Source organism: Salvia miltiorrhiza, chromosome 7 (genome assembly GCF_028751815.1).
Source record: "Salvia miltiorrhiza cultivar Shanhuang (shh) chromosome 7, IMPLAD_Smil_shh, whole genome shotgun sequence".
NCBI lineage: Eukaryota > Viridiplantae > Streptophyta > Magnoliopsida > Lamiales > Lamiaceae > Salvia > Salvia miltiorrhiza.
Genome location: NC_080393.1, coordinates 15,432,826 through 15,444,038, shown reverse-complemented (window position 1 = coordinate 15,444,038; position 11,213 = coordinate 15,432,826). Strand labels below are relative to the sequence as shown.

At 36.6% G+C, this 11,213-nt stretch overlaps 1 long non-coding RNA gene across 1 annotated transcript; it reads left to right on the top strand.

Annotated features, from left to right (window-relative positions):
* Nucleotides 1–1,986: 1,986 nt before the first annotated feature.
* Nucleotides 1,987–5,369, top strand: LOC130995493 (uncharacterized). The gene is made up of 3 exons (XR_009092182.1): nucleotides 1,987–2,452; nucleotides 4,560–4,622; nucleotides 5,138–5,369. It is a non-coding gene; the product is annotated as an uncharacterized LOC130995493 (long non-coding RNA).
* Nucleotides 5,370–11,213: the final 5,844 nt, after the last annotated feature.

The window sequence follows — 11,213 nt, the reverse complement described above, 5'->3', positions numbered from 1 at the left end:
AGGGAATAGTGTAGGGAATAGTGTAGGAAAATGTGTAGGATTGACGTGTTGGATGAAAAATCGAGACATACGTGTAGTGCCGTGATCTAGTTTCTCCTAGTTCCGTAATAATTCCAATTCTCGTTTAATAAATACTCGTATTTATAAAATAATCCTCAATCGAGATTTAATACGTGAAAGTCGGAATTAATTCGCGACTTAATACCTTAACTCATTATAATGAAATAATAAAATTATTATGCATATGATCTCAAATTATAATTCTAGCAATTTGATTTAAATAACACGATTTATAAATCGGTTATAAATCTAAATTTTCTAATAATATTGATTAAATCAATAAACTGGTAAAACAAATCTCAAACGTATAGTTAAACCAATAAATTTAATTATTGGTTTCATTCATGACTGAATATTAAATCGCAGCTCTGTATCTCTTATACAGACTTTTGCTGAAATAATATTATGAACAAAATAATCACCATAAATAATTAAAAGAATTTTATAACTAATGCACATATTTAATCTAATATGTATTTAAAAGCGGGGCATCACACATTATTACGTCATTATTTTAATATATAAACTCACATTATTCATTAATATATTATAGCCAAAGTAATATTAGATAAATTGAATTAATTTTTAATATGAATATAACTATTTATTGGCAAACTGAAAGTTAATTGACGAAATTAATTGGCATTGCAAATATATAAAAGATGAGATACCACATACAAATATTATATAGGTTGTAGTCAATATGAACTTGCGAATAAATAGGTACCAATGTCATAAGACATGTGGAGTATCTTAATATATACTTTTCTACAAAGATTCTACATTTTCTAAAATGTAATAAAAAAAAGTGTCATAAAAATCAATATGAAATTCAAATTGCATAATTTTTTTTTATAAATATCTTTTTATATAGATTTTACACTTTTTAAAATATCATAACGCTAAATATTGAATTAAGAATTAATAAAAATATAAATAATGTAAGAAAAATCAAATTTATTAATTCATTATTTTAATATGTGGACTCACATATTGACTAATTTTATTATTGGTCAAAATAATGCTAGATAAATTAAATTATTTTTAATAAAAAATATAACTACCTATTTGGTCAACTAAAGTTAATTGACCAATAATTGATGGGGAAAATATATACATAATGAAATACTACACAAGTATTTATAGTATGTGATCAAGATGGAGTTTGATTAAAAATCAATGTGGGATAACTTGTGAAAAAAAATGAGAATAAGATATAGATAATTTTTGAATTGGTGTGATTTCTAGATATGCCACATAGTAAACCATTTTCCTATTATAAAGAAGATTCTCACATTAATATTATATTAACTTTATCATGGAAAATTTGAATTACTACAAAATATAAATTTTTATATCCACCAAGTTAATTAAAATTGTATGTTTGGTATATAACTAGACTTTCATTATAATACATCCATAACATAAAATATGAGAAAATAAATTAAATTGTTGCAAGATATGAAATGACACATTTAAATATAACATAGTAAAAAAATAATTGCAAAAATAGTAATAATGAAAATACATCATAATTAAATTATAATTTTTTTATTTAAACTTATAAAAAATTTAGATCCCATGTCAAACTTTGAGTAGACCTAATCATTTAGATAACGTAATCAAAAGAACAATAAGATTAAACTTCCATTTCATAAGAATATATAAAGGATGAGTGTAGTGACCCGCTCTTTTATATATTTTAAATCTAGTAATGAGTGTTTATTTTTGTTCATCAGTGAATGAAAACGGTTTTTATCCTAATATGAATTCAGCTTATGATCCTGAATTTATATTGTTATAGCAGTTAATGATATTATTTCAGAGTTATAACTGACTTAGCAAAGTCACGTTATTTATTTAAGCAAGATGAAATTAGATTTTATCTTTATTCAAGTCGTGATTTATTTCTGACTCGTGAGTTAATTAAATCTGCGGATTTAATTTAAATATTAGAACAACAAACGAATTAAATCTACGGATTTAATTTAGATTCATTTTATAATTTATCGATTTAAGCGAGAAATCACATGTCGAAATACGAGATTTATTTAAATAAACAGTATCAAGCATATACGAGCACACGATCCATCTTACAGTTACAGAATCACCGAGACAGAGAAAATACATCAATAATTCTCCTCTACATTTTTTTTCCTTTCTTTTTCTTCTCTTTTTCTTTCCATTAATTTTGTTCCCCACTCCATTTTACCACTAAATCTACTTTTTGACTTTCACCACCATTTTCCCCACCACTTTCACCACCAACTCAATTATGCAACAACACATATTGTTCCAGCCATCAAGTCTTTTCTTCCCTCACCAAAACGTGTAGAAGAAGTTGAGAAAGGGAGAGAGAGTTTCCTCCAACTCCAAATTGTAACTTGAAGAGGTATATACTAAGCTTCTTTATTTTGAATTCAGTTGCATATCATCCAAACGGTTCCCAAAAATTCTCAAATTAATTGTGTATCATCTTTCATACATTTTCTATATTGTGGTAAAATTTCAGAATATTTAGAGCTCGAATGATTTATTTATGAATTTGTAAACATCACTGCCCATCTGGAATACATTTTTGGTAAACAATCTTTGGGAGATCATAAGTAAAGTTTCAATCGGTGAAAACCTTTGAAACTTGAATATGTCACTCTAGACTCCCGTATCTTTCTTTTGACATCGGCCTCACCATTTTTGAGTAAGGGAAACAACCGGTATAAATTCTTGAAATCTAGTTCTTATTCCATGTACCATCCAGTAGATTTTACAAACCTACGACTTTGAGGTGGAAAAGGCCGACTTAAATATTTGATTCTCAAGCCTATCTTTCTACTGAATATTCACTGACATGTTGGGAACTTACTTGTTCAGTTTTAGAATTTTTGGTGAAGCTTAAAGTGGTTTTTCCGATTTATGTTCTGAATCTGCCAAACTTGAACTCTTTTTGTGCACTGAACTTTAGATAGTCATATCTTCTAAACCATGAAGGTTCTTAGAGTAAATCCAACTGGAGAGTGTTATGATCTCTCCCTAGTTTCCAGATTGACCTTTGGGGTTCCCAGTGGAGTTTTGTAAAGGGAGATATGAATTTTTAAAGAAAGCCCACTGACTTGGTTGTAATCTGGAAATATGAAATTTACAGATTTTTGCTTGTTAAATACCCATCTTTGAGAGGGCATATCTTGCTCGTTTGAATTGTTTTTCATTCGATTCAAATTGGAGAATGATCCTTGAAATGTCTAGTTTCCAGAATGTCTTTTGGAGCCTCATTTGGAGATCCGAGGTAGATTTGGTGTCTGTTGTAAAACAACCCCTTAAGAGCTCAAGTTGTTGAATTATTTTCTATGTATCAAAGTTTATTTTAAAGGATGTTTCGTGAAAGATTTAGTGTATGTGCGTAACAAGTTTGGGACTATTTATTTTAAATGAGGTCCGTTCTTTATTTAAATTAGGATGGACTTTTAATGAATATTTTTGGGATTAAACTATTATTTCTTGATTTATATAAATTATTTTTAAGGACTTATAAATATGAATTTCGTAGGCCTACTGACCTACTGTGATCGACGGTTTGCCGATGTCTAACAGCTTTGAAAATTTTATAGAAAGTCCCTACATGAGTCTTGAGTACCCTGGTAAAATTTCAAGCCATTCCAACTTCGTATGATACTTCTTTAAAATGCAAAACCTAAACTGCACATTACTACTGAGAATTTCAGAGAACAGAGAAAAGAATCATTTATTTCAGTAGCTTCCTGGGTGATCTAGCTTTCCAAATTTTTATGGTATTAAACTTATTGTGTTATTTAGATATCCACCAAAGTTGAGCCCAGTTTGACAACGTTTACTATTTTTCAAAAATACAAGTTTTCGATTGTTCAAAACTGCCGAACATGGTAGATCGTGGTAAAAACGTCATATCTCTCAAACCACTTGGAGTTTTCGACTCTATTTTTTTTATATGAAACTAGACTCGAAGATCTTTCTTTCGGTATGAGTCTCGAGTCCAGGAGATGTCGGAGTCAGAACAGATTAAATTTTGAAGTTGAGTCAGTGTAAAAGCAGAGCATGTTTTGATGATGTTTGATTGTGATTCTTATGTGCCTTATGTTGAGCCTTTTTATTTTATTTTATTTTTTTTTTTAATTTTATAACATTACTTGTTCTTATTTATTAAGCCCGATTAATTATGAGATTATAAAGCGAATAAGTTGAAGTATTTATTTTCTATTGACTACGAGGAACGGGGTTTATTTAATTAACGGATTAGAACACCCCGAAGAGAACGGATTAATTTTTGTTAATTATCCGGCTTCATGAGACGAGACTTAGCTTTTGTTTAAATCCGATAGCCTGGATTAACAATAGAAATTCCCTGATTATTATCTCAGAATAATAGTTCATGCATACGAGATTCATGCATAGTTAAATTACGCATTCTCATTTAATTGAGAATTTTCCCTCGATTTAAAGTCTAACGTTATTTTCTCGGATTAAAGGTCGAGCGCAAGAATAAGAGCTCGTCAAGGAGTCACTAATCTGTAGCAAAGCTTTGCTATCAGGTGGGTTACTTTCATATATATCAAATGAGTTTAATGTTATGTTTGAACAGTTATTTCATTGCAAAATCTTTGAACTGAAAATTATTTCAAATGTTGTCTTGCCATAAATGTTTCAATGTTTGGTATGATATCTATCTGATGTGGCTTTGCCAGTTATTATGCAATCGAATTCGGGTCCTGAGCAGTTGATAGCTATCCTGCCAGGGCTAGTGTACACCAGTGACCGTGAGTCATCTAGCGGGTTGGCCGGTCAAGTGTCCGTGAGAGGTGGCCACCTCTCCGGCACACAGTTCCAGATATGATAGATTACAAGAGAACTTAGTCTGCAGACGAACTTTAAGAATCACAAATGAATTTAGTAAGCTTGGGCCTTTTTAGCGAAAAACTCCCTTGCTGTACTGTTTATGATGGCATGACAATTTACAACTTTACGAAGCATGTTATATTTCATAGTAGGCATATGTGCCCACTGAGTACTTTTGTACTCAGCCCTGCATATATTTCTAAATGTGCAGGTTGAGCAGCTGCCGATGGTGATGAAGTGACGAGCGGGACTCTTTGTCTTATTATGTATTAATGAACTCTAGGGTTACATGTCTTCATACATGTAATCAGAACCTTATTCCGCTGCGTACTCAGAAGTTTTATGTTATTTTGGATAAGTCGGAGTTATCCGAACTTACTAATTATTTGAGTCTATACGACTAAAACTCCGTTATATTATAAATATCCATGTTGTTAACAATGATGAAATGCGATCCTTTCTTGTTTGATTATTCCCCTTTCTACCCCGCTTCTAATCTCCCTCCATTAGTCACGGTTTCCCCGGCTTAATTATCCTAAATTAGGGCCGGTCGTGACAGAGTGGTATCAGAGCAGTTCATTTGCTCTGAACCCTAGAGTTAGCCCATTTTTCTAGTATGATCACTAGTATATATGAGTCAGTCAACCAAAGCTCATCACTTCATCACATCGTCATGCTCAGCAAGAAAGAAGGTGGTAATGGTTTTAAAACATTGAGAAGTTCACGTTTTATATGAATGTACTGATGCTTACATTCAAGTTTATGCATTATTGATTGATTAGATATCTCAATGAACTTAGATGCGTTAAGAATGCATGATCACTGTTACGAAAAGAACAATAGAAGCTAGGAACTCAGTCATATTTCACTATAGCCATGGTGAAGAGCTAAGAAAGAGGAAGAGAATCCAATGAAAGCAGTGCAAGCAGAGTGCCACGCACGAATCACTGAAGCAGGCATAGTTCTTCATTCAGGTTGTTCACGCAAGACGGAGCACCTAATCGAGTATTGCCTTCGATGATAGTTTAAGTACAATATTGCTTATAAGTGATGAGTGCAACTGATGTAATCAGTTAGCTAATCCCTAATAAGCTGAGACTCGCTTCTAGCCTCGATTATCACTAGCTATGGCTTGAGGATAACCTTCATGATTCATGTATGAACTTCAGAGTTAGACTTACGAGGGGTCAAAATGCTTTGTATATGATGTTATAATATTACGATTAAAGTTATCAGCTTATAGTTTCAGATATTCGGAACCATTCTACTTACAGTACCTATCGCAATAGATAAGGACATGACTGAGAATCCCTATTGATTACGATCACCTACTACGAATTGGAAAGACGAGATGTGATATGGGTACTAGTAGTTACCAACCATTATGATTGATCATAAAAGTTTACGCAAGTGTGTAAGACGAGAGAAGTTCTCGAAGATGGTTTAGAGTTTAATAATAGCTAGAAGCGCCGACAGTGGATCAATGCTGAAACAAAAGAATTAAGATTCTAATGAGACCCTAAGGATATACTCAAGATAAATATATATACCTTAACCTATCGAGGACATCGCCTCAGTTAGAACGTCTTGGATTATGCATTTAGTCTGGTAACCGCAATGAGAGCATTGACTAAGGTCATTCTATGACTTAGCATTACACATGGAGACACATACCCTATAAAGGTGCTCAGATGAGCAAAAGCTATTTCCTTATTGAATGCGTGATGATTCAAAAGGTTTTTGCAATAAAATGAAAGAGTGCTTCAAATTATATGGTTGCATTTCAAGCGCTATGTGAAGAAACACTAAGTACTAGAAGTACTACTTTAAGATCATATAGAGGAACATTGTTGAGTAAGGTCGAGCCTACCTTATTTCGCTTATAGAAGATGTTTAAGGATTGCATTAAACTAGGAGGTAGACTCCAAGTTTGAGAAGCTCTAGAATATTCTCAAGGACATGTTCAAGATATTAAGAAGAAAGTGGTGATTTTAGACCAAATATACCTTTTGCAGCCAAGGAACAAGAGTTGCCAAGTTCGGAAAAGTATTTCCGAATGACTGAGAAGTAGTTGTGTCGGACCTGGCCAGTCCACATAGCCAAAATCTCAGTAGTCGTCATATATGGGTCTTTAAACCTATATATTTTAAACCTTCATCTGAAAAGCCAAACGGGTTCAGACTATTAGGTCATTTCGTTTCGACCTTACAGTCAATTCATTTCTATCCTATGGTTATTCATTTTCAATTATTTGGCAAATTATTGAAACACTTTGCCTAATTGCCATTTTTGATTTGAATCATCGCGATCTACTAGCTGTTGGTAGATTTTTTTTTTTGTGACCCAAGGACAAACAGATACTCATCAGATTAAATCAGTCAAACACGTATGCATCAACCCATGGGTCAAGCACGTAATGCATACAAACAATCTCTTGTGCATTTAGTAGGATCTTATTTGTATATTTCGAAAACGATGATCATTTCGATGCTTTTGTATGCCCCTATGATGGCTTAGTTATTTTGACTAGTATTAGTACGGAGACGCGAAACCTTGGGGCGTTCCGTGACTGAGTACTTTTTGTGATGGCTTCGCTAGGTAGCCAGTTTATCATGTGTGGTACTTAGATAGGTCTTTGAATCTAGACTTTTATGAAGATGTAAGGTCCTCATTGAGGCAATTTTCCCTATGTTATATATGGTGACCTTATTGGTTTTTCGCGGCAAGTCGTTCCGTTATGTTTTATTTATATGTTCGCTCAAGTTTTAGTAGGAGCAGAACTCGATGAGTTAAGGAGTAACTATAGAAATGATAGTATGTCCTTATTGTGCTTTAATGCGCTGAGAACTTGTGTTTTGACCTAATAGAATGCCGCCAAAACGAGGACGACCAAGAGGAGGGGGCAGGATTCCCCGAAATGAAAGAAGAGACCCAGAAACAGGGCCAGAACCAGAACCAGAAATAGTTCAACCACCTGTTCAACCAGAACGACGGATTGAAGAATTATTCTTGCGACAGAACCCACCTACCTTCAACGGGACAGGAGACCCGGCAGAAGCTGAAACTTGGGTTCGCGCTATTGAACGCATTTTCAACTTCCTGCGTTGCACCGACCAAGAACGTCTGACTTGTATGTCCTTTCAGTTGACTGGGTCAGCTGATTTCTGGTGGGAAGCAAGGATGAAAACGATGACAGCAGAGCAGTTAGAAAACCTGACTTGGGAACAATTCAAAGCCGGTATATATGACAAGTATATACCCAAGAGCTACCGCAAGAAGAAGGAAGCTGAATTTTACAATCTAAAACAAGGGAAGATGTCGGTAACTCAATACGACAGGATGTTCTGCGATATGTCTAGATATGCGCCGGAACAAGTAGACACAGATGAGAAGATGGCTGAAAAGTTTTGTGCCGGTCTGAGGCACGAAATTAGGATGGCTTTGGCAAGCCACGGAGGATTGTCTTACACTGAGTCGCTCAGCCGAGCGTTAGACATTGAGGCAGCCATGCCAGGAGAAAGACCTGCAACTGTACCTACGCCAGCACCTTCACATGATCAAAATCATAATCAGAATTTTAGAGGAAAGAGGAGATGGGACAACAGTAACCCGAACCAAGGCGAGAAGAGGCCATGGCAGGGACGGGTCTTCCAGTCACAGGGCTATGGAGGCCAGAGTGCACCGAAACAGATGGGAAATAACCAACAGAGGGCCCCACATTGTCCCAAATGTAACAAAAATCATGTGGGAATCTGTAAGGCCGGCAGTGATAGTTGCTATATCTGTAACCAGAAGGGGCACTATGCAAACCGGTGCCCGAATAAGCAACATGGAATGGGTTCAAGGCCAAACCCACCTATCCAGGCTCCACCTCTGCGAGCAATTCAAGCTTTGCCCCAACCATATCCAAGGCAGCAACCACAGTATCAGCAGCCACAGCAGCACCAACAGCTACAGTACCAACCACAACCTCAACAACTGTATCAGCAACAGGTCCGCCAACAACAGCAGCGACAACAGAAACAACATGAAAAACCTCGTCATGCTAGAGCCTATGCTATGAGGCAGAAACAGCCCGAGAACAACCAGGGAAACCTGGCAGGTATGGGCATGCTACTCAATACTCCTGTTGTACTTCTATTTGATACGGGCGCATCGCATACTTTCATTTCAAGTACATGTGTCGACACCTTAAAACTTAAAATGGAAAGAGCTGATCAGGAGTTGAGTATATCATCACCTATAGGAGGGATGACGAAGTAGACCATGTGTGCTTGAACCTAAAACTGAACATAGGGTCACACAAGATTGTAGTGAACAACTCGTATGTTATACCGATGGGAGATGTGGACATAATCCTAGGAATGGACTGGCTAGCCGAGAACTATGCCACCATCCTTTGTAACGAAAGACAGATATCATTCCGATCCCCAGGAAAGGAGCCGTCACATTTCCACGGAATTAGTATGGGAAGAAGAAAGATGATCATCTCCGCCCTCCAAGCAACGAAAATGATGAATAAGGGATACCCAGCTTACCTCGTATACTTGCACGGAGAACTGGGAACTGAAAGGAGCATAGAAGATGTAGCAATTGTACGGGACTTTTCAGATGTATTTCCAGAGATTCTGCCAGGGCCACCACCGGACAGACCAATTGAGTTTACCATTGATTTGGAGCCCGGGGCAGCTCCCATTTCGAAGGCACCATACCGAATGGCTCCTAAAGAGTTGGAAGAACTCAAGATACAACTGCAAGAACTTTTGGAACTTGGATTCATTAGACCAAGTGTATCACCTTGGGGTGCACCCGTACTTTTTGTGAAGAAAAAGGATGGCACATTGCGAATGTGTATAGACTATAGAGAACTGAACAAAGTGACACTGAAGAACAAATATCCTTTACCAAGGATAGATGACCTCTTCGACCAGCTCAAGGGAGCAAGCGTGTTCTCGAAGATTGATTTGCGATCTGGTTATCACCAGCTGAAGATTCGACCAGAAGACGTACCTAAGACGGCATTTCGAACTAGGTATGGCCACTACGAATTTGTAGTTGTGCCATTCGGGCTAACCAATGCGCCAGCTGTGTTCATGGACCTCATGAATCGAGTGTTTCATCCGTACTTAGACAAATTTGTCTTGGTGTTTATAGATGACATCCTGATCTACTCGAAGAACGAGAAAGACCATGAGGAACATCTGAGAATTGTCCTAGAAACGTTGAGGACGGAGCGCCTTTATGCCAAATTCAGCAAGTGCGAGTTTTGGCTCAGCGAAGTCACGTTTTTAGGACATATTGTGTCATCAGAAGGGATTAAAGTGGACCCTGAGAAAGTGCAAGCGGTGCGCGAATGGAGATCGCCTACTAACCCTAATGAGATAAGAAGTTTCTTAGGATTGGCAGGTTACTATCGGAGGTTTATGGAAGGATTTTCCAAAATTGCAAGGCCAATGACACAACTACTCAGGAAGTGAATAAAATTTTCTTGGACAGAGGAGTGCGAGAAGAGCTTCCAAGAACTCAAGGAAAAGTTGACTACGGCACCAGTGTTAGCCGTCCCAGCAGCTGACAAGGAATATGTGATCTACACAGACGCGTCCAAAAATGGACTTGGTTGTGTGCTGATGCAAGAAGGAAGAGTGATAGCATATGCGTCACGACAGCTTAGGCCACATGAACTGAATTACCCGACTCATGATCTGGAGTTAGCTGCAGTGGTGCATGCGCTAAAGATTTGGAGACACCACCTATATGGAGTTAGATGTGAGATATTCACAGACCACAAAAGCCTGAAATACTTTTTCGAGCAAAAGGACCTTAATATGAGACAAAGAAGATGGCTCGAACTAGTGAAGGATTATGATTGCGGTATTAACTACCACCCGGGTAAGGCCAATGTAGTAGCTGATGCATTGAGCCGTAAAACTCAATCTAGGTTGGGATGTCTCGTCACCCAAAAGAATGAGCTCATCAAAGAGTTTGGAAAAATGAGCATAGAATTGGTTAAACCACCAGGGACGATAGCAAGCGTTGTTGCAACAATACCTAGCTTGAGAAAGATGATTGTAGAAGCACAAAGAAAAGACGAGAAAATGGAGAAACTACGGAAAGCAGTAAGGAAAGGAGGAGTCAAGAATTATCAAGAAGCAGCAGATAATGCTATCCTCTTTGAAGGAAGAATATGCATTCCCCATGATGATGAGCTTAAGGATCAAATCATGAGTGAGGCTCACGATACCCCTTATACTGCCCACCCAGGGAGTACTAAGATGTATCAGGACCTA